Below are 16796 nucleotides of genomic sequence, written 5' to 3'. Positions count from 1 at the left end.
AGAGATCTGCCTCTCTCTGCCTTTCAGGCATTGGGATTAAAGGTGTATGCTACTACACATTGAACTCACAAAGATCTGTTTGTCTCTGCCTTCAAGGCACTGGGATTAAAGGCGTGTGCTACCTCACCTTGAAGGTACAGAGGTCTATCTCCCTCTGCCTCCCATGTGTTGGGTTTACAGGTGTGTACTACCACACCCAACAACTCTCTTCCTTTTTTTAACTTTAAGAACTTCAAATTTTAGCCTGCACATATTTTTAACACACTGTAAATCATTTAAAAATATTCTTTGTCTTTGAATCTCTCTTTACTCTATTTCTCTCTCTGTTTTTCTGACCACATGAGTCTTTCATTTACCAAGCAATCTCAGTAGGACTAAAGCCGTGGCTTTGCTGGCCAGATGTAGCCCATTCCTTAACTTTCTGCCATTCCAACTTTGTGGCTAAGGTACCGAACAGAGCCGCATTCAGTGCCACAAGTCAACAGTGTTTCAAGGTCCTTGCCATCAAAGAGGCTGCAACAGACAACACTCAAGCCCTCTTTCTGTCGCTGGCCCTCCTTCCTCAAACAGTCAGAGTTTGCCCAGGCAGGATGGCCCAGAAAGCCGGCATTTTAAAACAACACAGTTTTTTTTCCTGCTACTGCTGAAAACATACAAGCATTCAGTTGGCTTTTATCAGCACCATTTAAATGTTTTGTGGCAGGACCTCTTAAGGGCTGCAGGGTTTTGCAGCTGAAGCTGAGTCAGCAAGCCTCTTTTAGATGAGAGCCCTTGCTTTCTTCTAGCAAGCAGAGCAGACCGAGAAATCGCTGCTACCAAGAAAACATGCTTTACTCTGTCCCAAGCTTTCTCAGGCTTTCAGTGGATTCAGTTGTCCACAAGGCTGCAAGCCATTCTGTAGTTATTTGAGCAGCAAGGCTGTGTCCCCAACACCACGGTCGCATGAAGGTTATGCCTGAAATAAATACACAAAAACTGTATTCTTTTAAACAATGCTGGCCCATTAGATTCAGCATTTTAACCCATTTCTAATAATCAGTGTAGTATAACGAGGTGCACTTACCAGGAAAAATTCAGCATGTCTGACATGGTGGCTGGCTGCATCAACATCTGCCTCAGAGAGCAGAGCTATGGCATCTGCCAGCGAGAGGGGAGCATGGCTTCCCAGAGCTCACTACCTCTTCCTCCCGGCATTCTATTTTGTTTACTCCACCTACCTATGTTCTAACCTATCAGCTGAAGCGGATTCTTTCTTTAATTAATCAATAAACTTCTTCTGTCACTTTATCCTTTTAACTGCTTGCCCATATAAATCTCGCATGTGTCTTCTATTGTATAATCTTTCATTTGTAAAGAACTTGCACTCTCAGGGGAGGATTTTTCTGACATCTCTGTGGATGGAGATCATATGAGGAAGATTAGATGAGCAACCATGACAACTCTAATGCTGTAGAGTTAGGTGGACCAGAGATTGATGGCTGACATTCCTGTGCTATGCATCAGATGCCCCTGAACTCTGGCCCTGTTGACAGACAGGCAGACATCAAGTTGGTCACACATACTTAACTCATTCGGGTTCACAGATACTGTAAATGGAGTTTTAATTCTTCTCCTAAACTAATAAAAAACCAAGATTAGGAGAAGAGAAGAGCCTGAAGTAAGGCCTCAAAATGGGTCATTTTGCAAAGGAAAGCTTACCTGCCTGCATGTATGCTGTCTCCCTTTCTTAGTCTAATCCATCCTTCCAGTGTCTAGCTAAAGGATAACCATAGGATTGAACCCAACTGCCTTTGATTTCTGAAATAAGTGCTGTCCCATTAAGGTCTCATAACAGCACAGGAAGGTTTGTAAGACTGTCCCAGCAACAATTTAAAGCAATTCTAGGACACCAAAGATGCAGCAAATTTGGTTAATTGGTAATATAGATCGTTCTGATGGGACAAAATAATTTAGAATTAAAAAAAAAACAGATTGATGTAGTCACGATGAATTTATGTGATATGGCACAAACAGGCTTCTGGTTCTGAATACTTCATGCTCGGTGGGTTTTGGAGATTGTCGTGACCCTGAATTTAGCTGGAGCCATTGGGGCCTTTAAAGGACAAGACTTAATATTTCAGGACATCCTTGTACTTGGTGCCCACTGTTTACTGATTTCCTTACAGAGAATGAGCAGCCATCTACTCCTGCTGCCATGCCTTCCCCACATGAACAGAGAGAAGACCCTATACACACAGGTCGCTTGTATCACATGTGAAGGCATAAGTCACAAACAAACTCCCACAGCAGTTTAGAATTGTGATTAATAGAATGATAAGTTCTTGAAAGGGGAAAAACTTAGAGATCACAATCCCTTACAAAAGCCTTCTGCAGGATCAGAAAAGGAGCCTAGTAGCCGGTAGGGAAGCTCAAGCAAGAGATCAAGCTGAAGGTAGAAGTTGCTTTTTAAAAGAGAGAGAGACCACAACTCAATGGGCTGGAATCTCAGTGGCTATTCAGGTAACATCACAGAGAAAGGATCTGCTTCATGCATGAGAGTCACCGATGATTTCCCTTTAAGAAAAAAAAACATCAAAACTCCCAATAACATCATCAGCATTCAACAACATGTCTATGATTTCTTTGCCTTGCCTTTGATTGTGCAGTAAATGATGCTGATAGTTAATCTGTGCAATTAATGCAAATTTCCTTGTAAACGACTAGACAGAATTGACAGGTTATCTTAAACACGGCAGGGAGTCACTCTACGATGGAACTGGTTCATCATCACCTGTGTGACAGTGACATAATTAAGATCTTTCCTTTGTCTATAAATCTCATTATGTTCAACATGATATGTTGTCATACAGATTTCTTAGGGTTTTGTCCCGCTGGTGGTTTCCATGGTATGCTTACATAATTTTTGCAAGATCCAATCAGTTTTGCCATGCACTCTCAGCTCCACGTCATTGTGTTCCCCTTATGTTCCAGTCCAGGCATTTTAGACCTCTTGTAACTGTTGTAAGAGTATCTCATGTTCCACCTAAATGATTTAGGGTTTTATTTAGGCTGGGTTTTATCTTCCATCACTGAGTTCATTGACTTTCCTTCACTGCCATGAAAAACCCTAAGGTACTAAAACATTAAATAGCCTATTTTGTAGTCTAGAGAGATATGAATAATGCCTATCTAACTGAAATATATATATCTATGTAGCTAGAAAATCTAAGTAACATGACTACAAACTTGACTATTATTAATGATTATCCATTAATAACCTATATACATTATATTTTTAAATGAACTACACAATCACAATACCTTAATTAAGATAAAAAACGCATATACATATAACAAAATTGACCTAAAATCTCTATCAGTAAAGAAAATCTATACTAATGCAAATATTCATATCTATATCACATCCCACTTTAAATGTAAAAGAACATTTATAAGCCATATTTGGGAACGTGGGTGCAGTTTTTTCTCTCCAAAATGCTTCCTGCGGAATGGTGGCATCATTATTGATTTATCTCAGTTGGCAGTTGAGCGAAGCAAATTGTAAAGGTGTTCACAGCAACCTTTAAGTAGGGCGTGGTCCATCCTACCATATTAGGATAGAGGCATCCACAGACTATCACCCTCTGTGAAAACAAAATAGAAACTCCTTTCCAAAGCATCATGTCCTTAGATCCAAATTTCAAAGTCAAGGCATTTTCAAAATATCTATGTTGGATTATTTCAGCAGCTTTTATAAAGAAACATCTTTTAGCAGCTATTGCTACTGCCTCAAAATTCAAATGAATCAAAAAGAGCATAATAGCATACAATATCAATATTCGGTGTGAATTTTCCATCTTTGTGCGCTTCAATTTAACCTCTATTTTGATATTTTCCTTTTTATTTTTTTGCCTTTTGAGACAGGTTCTCTGTATCTTTGACCTGGAATAACTCTGTATACCTGTCTGTCCTTGAAGTCTCAGAGATCTGCCTCTCTCTGCCTTTCAGGCATTGAGATTAAAGGTGTATGCTACTACACATTGAACTCACAAAGATCTGTTTGTCTCTGCCTTCAAGGCACTGGGATTAAAGGCGTGTGCTACCTCACCTTGAAGGTACAGAGGTCTATCTCCCTCTGCCTCCCATGTGTTGGGTTTACAGGTGTGTACTACCACACCCAACAACTCTCTTCCTTTTTTTAACTTTAAGAACTTCAAATTTTAGCCTGCACATATTTTTAACACACTGTAAATCATTTAAAAATTTTCTTTGTCTTTGAATCTCTCTTTACTCTATTTCTCTCTCTGTTTTTCTGACCACATGAGTCTTTCATTTACCAAGCAATCTCAGTAGGACTAAAGCCGTGGCTTTGCTGGCCAGATGTAGCCCATTCCTTAGCTTTCTGCCATTTCAACCTTGTGGCTGAGGTACCGAACAGAGCCGCATTCAGTGCCACAAGTCTACATTGTTTCAAGGTCCTTGCCATCAAAGAGGCTGCAACAGACAACACTCAAGCCCTCTTTCAGTAGCTGGCCTTCCTTCCTCAAACAGTCAGAGTTTGCCCAGGCAGGATGGCCCAGAAAGCCGGCATTTTAAAACAACACAGTTTGTTTTCCTGCTACTGCTGAAAACATGCAAGCATTCAGTTGGCTTTTATCAACACCATTTAAATGTTTTGTGGCAGGAACTCTTAAGGGCTGCAGGGATTTGCAGCTGAAGCTGAGTCAGCAAGCCTCTTTTAGATGACAGCCCTTGCTTTCTTCTAGCAAGCAGAGCAGACCGAGAAATCACTGCTTCCAAGAAAACATGCTTTACACTTTCCCAAGCTTTCTCAGGCTTTCAGAGGATTCAGTTGTCCACAGGCTGCAAGCCATTCTGTTGTTATTAGAGCAGCGAGGCTGTGTTCCCAGCACCACGGCCGCATGAAGGTTATGCCTGAAATAAATACACAAAAACTGTATTCTTTTAAACACTGCTGGCCCATTAGATTCAGCATTTTAACCCATTTCTAATAATCAGTGTAGTATAACGAGGTGCACTTACCAGGAAAAATTCAGCATGTCTGACATGGTGGCTGGCTGCATTGACATCTGCCTCAGAGAGCAGAGCTCTGGCATCTGCCGGGGAGAGGGGAGCATGGCTTCTCTGTGCTCACTACCTCTTCCTCCCGGCATTCTATTTTGTTTACTCCACCTACCTATGTTCTAACCTATCAGCTGAAGCGGATTCTTTCTTTAATTAATCAATAAACTTCTTCTGTCACTTTATCCTTTCAACAGCTTGCCCATGTAAATCTCCCATGTGTCTTCTGTTGTATAATCTTTCATTTGTAAAGAACTTGCACTCTCAGGGGAGGTTTTTTCTGACATCTCTGTGGATGTAGGTCATATGAGGAAGATCAGATGAGCAACCATGACAACTCTAATGCTGTAGAGTTAGGTGGACCAGAGATTGATGGCTGACATTCCTGTGCTATGCATCAGATGCCCCTGAACTCTGGCCCTGTTGACAGACAGGCAGACATCAAGTTGGTCACACATACTTAGCTCATTCAGGTTCACACATACTGTAAATGGAGTTTTAATTCTTCTCCTAAACTACTAAATAAACCAAGATTAGGAGAAGAGAAGAGCCTGAAGTAAGGCCTCAAAATGGGTCATTTTGCAAAGAAAAGGTTACCTGCCTCCATGTATGCTGTCTCCCTCTCTTAGTCAAATTCATCCTTCCAGTGTCTAGTTAACAGCTAACCATAGGATTGAACCCAACTGCCTTTGATTTCTGAAATAAGTGCTGTCCCCTTAAGGTCTCATAACAGCACAGGAAGTTTTGTAAGACTGTCCCAGCAACAATTTAAAGCAATTCTAGACACCAAAGATGCAGCAAATTTGGTTAATTGGTAATATAGATCGTTCTGATGGGACAAAATAATTTAGAATTAAAAAAAACAGATTGGTGTACTCACGATGAATTTATGTGATATGGCACACACAGGCTTCTGGGTCTGAATACTTCATGCTCGGTGGGTTTTGGAGATTGTCGTGACCCTGAACCTAGCTGGAGGCTTTGGGGCCTTGAAAAAACAAGACTTAATATTTCAGGACATCCTTGTACTTGGTCCCCACTGTTTACTGATTTCCTTACAGAGAATGAGCAGCAATCTACTCCTGCTGCCATGCCTTCCCCACATGAACAGAGAGAAGACCCTATACACACAGGTCGCTTGTATCACATGTGAAGGCATAAGTCACAAACAAACTCCCACAGCAGTTTAGAATTGTGATTAATAGAATGATTAGTTCTTGAAAGGGGCAAAACTTAGAGATCACAATCCCTTACAAAAGCCCTCTGCAGGATCAGAAAAGGAGCCTAGTAGCCGGAAGGGAAGCTCAAGCAAGAGATCAAGCTGAAGGTAGAAGTTGCTTTTTAAAAGAGAGAGAGACCACAACTCAATGGGCTGGTATCTCAGTGGCTATTCAGGAAACATCACAGAGAAAGGATCTGCTTCATGCATGAGAGTCACCGATGATTTCCCTTTAAGCAAAAAACCCATCAAAACTCCCAATAACATCATCAGCATTCAACAACATGTCTATGATTTCTTTGCCTTGCCTTTGATTGTGCAGTAAATGATGCTGATAGTTAATCTGTGCAATTAATGCAAATTTCCTTGTAAACGACTAGACAGAATTGACAGGTTATCTTAAACACAGCAGGGAGTCACTCTACGATGGAACTGGTTCATCATCACCTGTGTGACAGTGACATAATTAAGATCTTTCCTTTGTCTATAAATCTCATTATGTTCAACATGATATGTTGTCATACAGATTTCTTAGGGTTTTGTCCCACTGGTGGTTTCCTTGGTATGCTTACATAATTTTTGCCAGATCCAATCAGTTTTGCCATGCACTCTCAGCTCCACGTCATTGTGTTCCCCTTATGTTCCAGTCCAGGCATTTTAGACCTCTTGTAACTGTTGTAAGAGTATCTCATGTTCCACCTAAATGATTTAGGGTTTTATTTAGGCTGGGTTTTATCTTCCATCACTGAGTTCATTGACTTTCCTTGGGCGTAATTCCTGGGACACTGAGCCTAACTCCTGGGGGATTCCTCCAGTTATTTCTCCTTTCTTAGGTAGTTTACACTCTCACTATTTCTGTGGGAGTGTTTCTGTAGCAATATTCTTCTCAAGATGAAAAGAAACTTCAATATTACAATCCATTTGTTATTGTGACTTAAATACACACACAAAAACACACAGAAGTTAATGCACATACACTGATGATATCTCAATTTATGGGGCCATTCTGGGGATGTCAAGATCGATATCTCTCGAGTGGTTCTCAGAAGGCCATAGGGTGACCCTCTCTAGGTACTTAAGCAGGGAGGAGAAGATGACCGCACTGTGACATGTCCCTAGGAACTATGTGTGCCTTGTCCCATAGTCAGACTGATGACTGACTATCTTGAAAACCACCATGGAACTTTTGTTTGGTAAATGATGGAGATCAAGTCAGGGTCAAAATCAGAAAACTAGATGGAGCTTCCAAGCTCCAGTGGAAGAGCAGATGGATGGAGAAAAAGAGCAAGGATGTCAGGAATATAAGGGCTTGGTCCACACTATGAGACACTGTGCCTGAACTAAGGGGATTTCAACTAATCCAGTGACCTGGGAATGAAAGAACATGGGATCAAACTGGAAGCTCTGAATGTGGCTGACAATTGGGGCAGACGGAGAAGCCAAAGATAATGGCACTTGCAATTGTCTGCATATCAAACACTGGCATTTTTTGATCATATTTTTTGTGGATGAATACCTTGCTAAATCTGGATGGATGAAGGGTGGGCTTGGACTTTCCACAGCTCAAAGTACCCTGCCCTCTATTTGGACTGGTGTTTGAGTGGAGAGGTTTATTTGAGGAGCAAGAAGAATGTGGGAGGAGGAAGAGAAGTGGAAAGTTTGATAATTATTATTATGAAGAAATGGAAAAATCAATAGAAAATCACCAATGAGGACATTGGAGCCAGGAAAAATAACATTCATGTGAGTTGTTGACTCAGACCAAAAATTATTTTACAGAAAAAAAAACACATAAAGGGGTTGAGTTACTTGGAAAATATGACTCAAGTAATTGGGAAGAAGATTGGGGTTTTATTTTGGGTCTTCATGGGGCTGTATGAGCAGCATTTTAGGACCTGTATGCTGGATATTTCTGGGGGTTAGTAGGGAAGAAACCTGGCTAGGAGTAGTTTTATGACATAAGTAGAGCCTTGATGATGTCACAAAGCTTTGGTTGGGGTGGCAACTCTGTTCCACATGAATCACTAGTCTTCTGTGAAGGTGTGCTTACTATCTTCACGGTGGCTGAGGAGGTCAGTTCAGCTCTTGTGCTCCACACTGTTCAATCGAACTTCCAGAAGTTGGAATCTAGAGAGCCAAGATATTTTCTTTTGATAAATATCTTTAGGAAGCAACTAGGACCTCTGTAGTCAAAGAAAGGTTTCTTTCAAATCTGCTCTAGGTCCAAAATTTATGTCGTTAATAGCTCCTATATTTGATAGCTGGGGGAGGGTTAATGTCGGGTATTGTCCCCACTCTATCATTGCTAAAAATGTCCAATTCCTCAGTCCACTTAAATGGCAAAGATCCTCTTTGTCCATATGTGTTTTTAAAGATAATTATTTCTAATAGGTGCTGTTGCACAGATTAATGTTTCTTTCTTTTGGCAGTTTGACTCACAGTACTCACTTCTCTAATGAAGATACAGAATATCTTTATGTAATCAACCTGGATCTGGATCAGGAGACACAATAGAGAGAGCCAGTGGACTGGAGTGCCATGACCTTGGGCAAGTGGTTATAGATCAGCCAACTAACCAGTAGCTTGAGTGGTAAGGAGAGGAGTGGCTATTCTTTGAATTCTTTGCCATCTGTTCAGATATTTCTATCTCACTTTAGGTATAGGCATAGCTTCCTCTCTCATTGATATAGTAAGACAGGAAGTAGGTTTCTCAGTAGAGGTCAATTGCATTTTGCAGCAGGACTATGTCTCTGATACACATATACTGAGCTGTAGACAAGAGTTTGATAATTTTCCTATTAATTTCTTAAGAACATATTCCATTTAGGTATCCAAATCTATTCAGCCCTGCCTTTTTCACCTGCTCCAAAGTTATTCCTAAAAAGAGCCTTGACCTCACATCCTCACCTTCTTATCCTTGCAGGCACTTATGGTGGAGGAAACCACTTTGTGTCTGATTTAAACTGAAGAGTTCTTCCTATGCAGAGATTGGCAGCTATGAAGCCCAAGCATAGAAACAGAGCCAAGAGACAGTGGAACAGGAGTGCTGTGGCCTATCTCAGAAAGTCTCCTGCCATGATGAAGATGCCTCTCAGTATGAGCGGCAAGCCACCTCTCCAGAAGAAGAATGGGCCATCGCTCCAGAAGCAAAAACTTAGTAAGCCTTTTGAGGCCCTGAAGAATATTGTTGGCCGCAGAATTTCTCATGGCTGGAAGGAAGCCAATGAACCAGTCACCCATTGGAAAGCCATCATTCTAGATCAACTGCCAACATATCCCTCTCTCTATTTGTTGAAATATGATGGGATTGATTGTGTCTATGGCTTGGAGCTTCATAGTGATGAAAGGATTTTAAACCTGAAGATCCTGCCTAATAATGTGCCATTTCCTCAGGTGACAGACACTCATCTCTCAAACACCATAGTTGGCAGAGCAGTGAAACATACATTCATGGGCACAAATGGCTCTAAGAATGACTGGAACGGGATGGTCCTAGAAGAGGTGCCAATCATGAAGACCTGGTTTTATATTACCTACAAGAAAGGTCTGGTCTTCTACATTTACCACCTCCTGGATGACTACCTGGAAGGCAACCTCCACATCATGCCAGGCTCTAAGGAAGAGTGGAGTGGCGTGGTCCCAGATGAGGTGCAGACCATAACGACCTGTTTCTACATTGTCAACGAGAATGATCCGGTCCTGTACCTTTACCACCATCATGATGATTCCATTGAAGGCAACCTCCACATCACGCCTGAATGTCCTCCAGTAGAGGTGACTTTGGAATTGTGCAGGGATTCCTTGGAGGGCAAAAGAGTGCAGTACAACAAAAAAGATGGAACCCAAGAGATAGGTAAAATTATTTGCCAAGTTCCCAACAAATCTTCTGTGTATTTCATCAAGTTTGATAATGACTTCCATATCTATGTCTATGATTTGGTGAAGATCTGTTAAAGTGAAATTCTCAAATTTTCAGGGGCAGACTTAATTCTCTCTTTGGGAATGTGTTTTTTCAGAGATACCTCAGGTCTTCTATGAATCCTGGTATCTTTTCCAATGGATTATTCTTTCTCAAAGAATAAAAATTTGTTAACATGTTGTGTTATTTGGTCAATGATGGATTGTGTTTGGTGGATGGGGCATCACAGAAATACATGCCTCAAAACAAAGCAGGATTTATGGTCTTTTCCCCTTGGAGAGTAAAGTAATGGGGATGCATGGTGTGGTAAAGGACAAGATGGCTGTCAAGGAAGCAGTGGAGAGGGGACAAAAAGTTGTATGATCTCGGGGCGGTATGAAGCTTGAGGGAAAACCATGTCAAATGGAAAGATGTGACCAATATCAGCGTGAGGTATTGGGACTTAAGAGGATAAAGAGTAGATTAATCAGGAAGGGACACAAATGTATACTCAAAATCAGAGAAAATTAGGTTTCATTTGATGAATGGTTTAATTCGTACTGGCTGTAAGTCAAAGGATGTTTGATCTCCACGAGAGCATGTTGCTTAGTGAAAAGTGTCTCCGCTCAGTTGCTCTTCTCCAGTAAGTTGGACATCAAGCTACCTACTTAGTTTTGCCAGAATTCTGTCTGCCACCTACTTTGTCATGCCTGGATTCGGTATGCCTTGAACTCTCATAGGTCTTATCCATGCCATCCAACCCTTGTCAGTTCATTTAAATAATTGCCCTGCCATATCTGGAAAACAGTGTTCCCTTTCATTGATCATGTTCTGTACTACTTGGGCTATAAAACTCATGAACACACTCACCCACACACAGGATAAACATGTACATATGATGCCCACTAGTGTGTGACATGCACACATATGATGAATGCACCGAACTCCCTAATATCAGTAAAGTAGGGAATCCATGATGCTAGGTGGAGTCTGGCAAAGACCCCACACACCCATCAAACCGCCAAATACCAGTATGGTACTGATGTCTGACTCCCATCCTGTAAGGAACCTGCCATCCTGTAACTGGGCTATTTTTGGTTCCTTCATCTTCACAAACTTGGTTAAAATGTTAGAGTTGTCCAACTGGGAGTTAGGGTCCAGCATGTAGATCAGCTGTCCCAGGTCAGGTGATTTGGCTACAATTTGGGTGAGAAATTGTACCAGGGAATTCTGGTACACCCTCTCCTCTTATTCTCCCTGTCCTCATCATCACTCTTGTGGGTGGGCCTGGAGCACAAAGAAGGTAAAATGGAATAAGCCTCCTCCTTAGTGGAAAACCTTGTCAATCCTTAATTTGACCTGACTCTCTGAGGGAATGCAGCACATTTTTTCCTACTAGGTCTCCTCATTCATTGGTTCCCTCATTTTTCCAATGAATGATTGAATTCATCCATTCTTCCTTGTCTCTCTCTCCTCTTTCTTCCCTTCTTCCATTTCCCCCTTGATTGTAGAAATTTGAGCAGCAGGGCTGCATCCCCATGGGGCCGCCTTGTAAGGTTATGCTCCGAAATAACAACACAAAACTATTCATTTCAACACTGCCTGCCCCATTATTTTCAGCCTCTTAACCCATGTCTAATAATGTATGTTGCAGCACGAGGTGCGCTTAGAAGGAAAGATTTAGCATGTCTGACCTGGTGGCTGGCTGTATCGCCATCTGCCTCAGAGTGCAGAGCTACCATTTCTGCCCATGGCAGAGGTGCATGGCATCTCTAAGCTCAATTCCTATTCCTCCCAGCATTCTCTTATGTTTATTCCACCCACCTATATTCTAACCTTGCAGGCCAAACAGTTTCTTTATTTAATTAATCAATGACCTATACTCCATCATTACTCCTATTTCTGTTTAAACAAGAACGGAATCTTTAACTTTAACATAGCAAAATTACATATAACAAAACAGTTATCAATCAAGAATTACAGTTACAATATTTATATCTATTTTATCTTTTATCATAACAATGGAAAACTATAACTATCTATCTATTCTTCAACTCCATCAGAGACTCCAGAATAATACAGTATTACCTAAGCAAACAAAAAGTAAGCCATTTTCAAACTCTAGAAATGACAGAGACATCTCGCTGCCTGGACAGTCACCCAAAGTTCCTCTGTACCGTTGGGGTTTCCATCCTCAGCCTACAGGCCCATAGTTCCAGCAGACATTTCCATGAAGCAGGAAATTTCAAAGGCAGTCACTATCTGCTTGTCTTGAAGAATGTTTTGCTGACCCTTTCCTGAATCAGGAACACGAAAAGATCATCTCACCTTTAGGCAAGTTCAGTAGTCCTCTCTCTAAGTGTTTTCTGTGTACAGTTTATGCAACAATCCAGGCAAGAGCAGTTTCTTCCCCAAATGGCTATCAAACTCCATAAGGATCCTCTTTGATGCCCATCTTCTTCCTGAAGTAGACATGTGCTGCCAAGAGTAGAGTGTCTCACTGTCATGAAAAACCCTAAGGTACTAAAACATTAAATAGCCTATTTTGTAGTCTAGAGAGATATGAATAATGCCTATCTAACTGAAATATATATATCTATGTAGCTAGAAAATCTAAGTAACATGACTACAAACTTGACTATTATTAATGATTATCCATTAATAACCTATATACATTATATTTTTAAATGAACTACACAATCACAATACTTTAATGAAGATCAAAAATGCATATACATATAACACAATTGACCTAAAATCTCTATCAGTAAAGCAAAATCTATACTAATGCAAATGTTCATATCTATATCACATCCCACTTTAAATGTAAAAGAACGTTTATAAGCCATATTTGGGAACGTGGGTGCAGTTTCTTCTCTCCAAAATGCTTCCGGCTGAATGGTGGCATCATTATTGATTTATCTCAGTTGGCAGTTGAGCGAAGCAAATTTTTAAAGGTGTTCAAAGCAACCTTTAAGTATGGCGTGGTCCATCCTACCATATTAGGATAGAGGCATCCATAGACTATCATCCTCTGTGAAAACAAAATAGAAACTCCTTTCCAAAGCATCATGTCCTTAGATCCAAATTTCAAAGTCAAGGCATTTTCAAAATATCTATGTTGGATTATTTCAGCAGCTTTTATAAAGAAACATCTTTTAGCAGCTATTGCTACTGCCTCAAAATTCAAATGATTCAAAAAGAGCATAATTTCATACAATATCAAAATTCACTGTGAATTTTCCATCTGTGTGCGCTTCAATTTAACCTCTATTTTGTTTATTTTTCCTTTTTATTTTTTTTGCCTTTTGAGACAGGTTCTCTGTATCTTTGACCTGGAATAACTCTGTATACCTGTCTGTCCTTGAAGTCTCAGAGATCTGCCTCTCTCTGCCTTTCAGGCATTGGGATTAAAGGTGTATGCTTCTACACATTGAACTCACAAAGATCTGTTTGTCTCTGCCTTCAAGGCATTGGGATTAAAGGTGTGTGCTACCTCACCTTGAAGGTACAGAGGTCAATCTCCCTCTGCCTCCCATGTGTTGGGTTTACAGGTGTGTACTACCACACCCAACAACTCTCTTCCTTTTTTTAACTTTAAGAACTTCAAATTTTAGCCTGCACATATTTTTAACACACTGTAAATCATTTAAAAATTTTCTTTGTCTTTGAATCTCTCTTTACTCTATTTCTCTCTCTGTTTTTCTGACCACATGAGTCTTTCATTTACCAAGCAATCTCAGTAGGACTAAAGCCGTGGCTTTGCTGGCCAGATGTAGCCCATTCCTTAGCTTTCTGCCATTCCAACCTTGTGGCTGAGGTACCGAACAGAGCCGCATTCAGTGCCACAAGTCTACAGTGTTTCAAGGTCCTTGCCATCAAAGAGGCTGCAACAGACAACACTCAAGCCCTCTTTCTGTAGCTGGCCCTCCTTCCTCAAACAGTCAGAGTTTGCCCAGGCAGGATGGCCCAGAAAGCCGGCATTTTAAAACAACACAGTTTGTTTTCCTGCTACTGCTGAAAACATACAAGCATTCAGTTGGCTTTTATCAACACCATTTAAATGTTTTGTGGCAGGACCTCTTAAGGGCTGCAGGGTTTTGCAGCTGAAGCTGAGTCAGCAAGCCTCTTTTAGATGAGAGCCCTTGCTTTCTTCTAGCAAGCAGAGCAGACCGAGAAATCGCTGCTACCAAGAAAACATGCTTTACTCTTTCCCAAGCTTTCTCAGGCTCTCAGTGGATTCAGTTGTCCACAAGGCTGCAAGCCATTCTGTAGGTATTTGAGCAGCGAGGCTGTGTCCCCAGCACCATGGCCGCATGAAGGTTATGCCTGAAATAAATACACAAAAACTGTATTCTTTTAAACACTGCTGGCCCATTAGATTCAGCATTTTAACCCATTTCTAATAATCAGTGTAGTATAACGAGGTGCACTTACCAGGAAAAATTCAGCATGTCTGACATGGTGGCTGGCTGCATCGCCAACTGCCTCAGAGAGCAGAGCTATGGCATCTGCCACGGAGAGGGGAGCATGGCTTCTCTGAGCTCACTACCTCTTCCTCCCGGCATCTATTTTGTTTACTCCACCTACCTATGTTCTAGACTATCAGCTGAAGTGGATTCTTTCTTTAATTAATCAATAAATTCTTCTGTCACTTTATCCTTTCAACAGCTTGCCCATAGAAATCTCCCATGTGTCTTCTGTTGTATAATCTTTCATTTGTAAAGAACTTGCACTCTCAGGGCAGGATTTTTCTGACATCTCTGTGGATGGAGATCATATGAGGAAGATCAGATGAGCAACCATTACAACTCTAATGCTGTAGAGTTAGGTGGACCAGAGATTGATGGCTGACATTCCTGTGCTATGCATCAGATGCCCCTGAACTCTGGCCCTGTTGACAGACAGGCAGGCATCAAGTTTGTCACACATACTTAACTCATTCGTGTTCGCAGATACTGTAAATGGAGTTTTAATTCTTCTCCTAAACTAATAAAAAAACTAAGATTAGGAGAAGAGAAGAGCCTGAAGTAAGGCCTCAAAATGGGTCATTTTGCAACGGAAAGGTTACCTGCCTCCATGTATGCTGTCTCCCTTTCTTAGTCAAATCCATCCTTCCAGTGTCTAGCTAACAGCTAACCATAGGATTGAACCCAACTGCCTTTGATTTCTGAAATAAGTGCTGTCCCCTTAAGGTCTCATAACAGCACAGGAAGTTTTGTAAGACTGTCCCAGCAACAATTTAAAGCAATTCTAGGACACCAAAGATGCAGCAAATTTGGTTAATTGGTAATATAGATCGTTCTGATGGGACAAAATAATTTAGAATTAAAAAAAAACCAGATTGGTGTACTCACGATGAATTTATGTGATATGGCACACACAGGCTTCTTGTTCTGAATACTTCATGCTGGGTGGGTTTTGGAGATTGTCGTGACCCTGAACCTAGCTGGAGGCTTTGGGGCCTTGAAAGGACAAGACTTAATATTTCAGGACATCCTTGTACTTGGTCCCCACTGTTTACTGATTTCCTTACAGAGAATGAGCAGCCATCTACTCCTGCTGCCATGCCTTCCCCACATGAACAGAGAGAAGACCCTATACACACAGGTCGCTTGTATCACATGTGAAGGCATAAGTCACAAACAAACTCCCACAGCAGTTTAGAATTGTGATTAATAGAATGATTAGTTCTTGAAAGGGGAAAAACTTAGAGATCACAATCCCTTACAAAAGCCCTCTGCAGGATCAGAAAAGGAGCCTAGTAGCCGGAAGGGAAGCTCAAGCAAGAGATCAAGCTGAAGGTAGAAGTTGCTTTTTAAAAGAGAGAGAGACCACAACTCAATGGGCTGCTATCTCAGTGGCTATTCAGGAAACATCACAGAGAAAGGATCTGCTTCATGCATGAGAGTCACTGATGATTTCCCTTTAAGAAAAAAACCCATCAAACTCCCAATAACCTCATCAGCATTCAACAACATGTCTATGATTTCTTTGCCTTGCCTTTGATTGTGCAGTAAATGATGCTGATAATTAATCTGTGCAATTAATGCAAATTTCCTTGTTACTGACTAGACAGAATTGACAGGTTATCTTAAACACAGCAGGGAGTCACTCTACGATGGAACTGGTTCATCATCACCTGTGTGACAGTGACATAATTAAGATCTTTCTTTTGTCTATAAATCTGATTATGTTCAACATGATATGTTGTCATACAGATTTCTTAGGGTTTTGTCCCACTGGTGGTTTCCTTGGTATGCTTACATAATTTTTGCCAGATCCAATCAGTTTTGCCATGCACTCTCAGCTCCACGTCATTGTGTTCCCCTTATGTTCCAGTCCAGGCATTTTAGACCTCTTGTAACTGTTGTAAGAGTATCTCATGTTCCACCTAAATGACTTAGCGTTTTATTTAGGGTGGGTTTTATCATCCATCACTGAGTTCATTGACTTTCCTTGGGCGTAATTCCTGGGACACTGAGCCTAACTCCTGGAGGATTCCTCCAGTTATTTCTCCTTTCTTAGATAGTTTACACTCTCAGTATTACTGTGAGAGTGTTTCTGTAGCAAATATTCTTCTCAAGATGAGAAGAAACTTCAATATTACAATCCATT

Source organism: Microtus pennsylvanicus, chromosome Y (assembly GCF_037038515.1).
Source record: "Microtus pennsylvanicus isolate mMicPen1 chromosome Y, mMicPen1.hap1, whole genome shotgun sequence".
Taxonomy (NCBI): domain Eukaryota; kingdom Metazoa; phylum Chordata; class Mammalia; order Rodentia; family Cricetidae; genus Microtus; species Microtus pennsylvanicus.
This window is presented reverse-complemented; position numbering follows the sequence as displayed.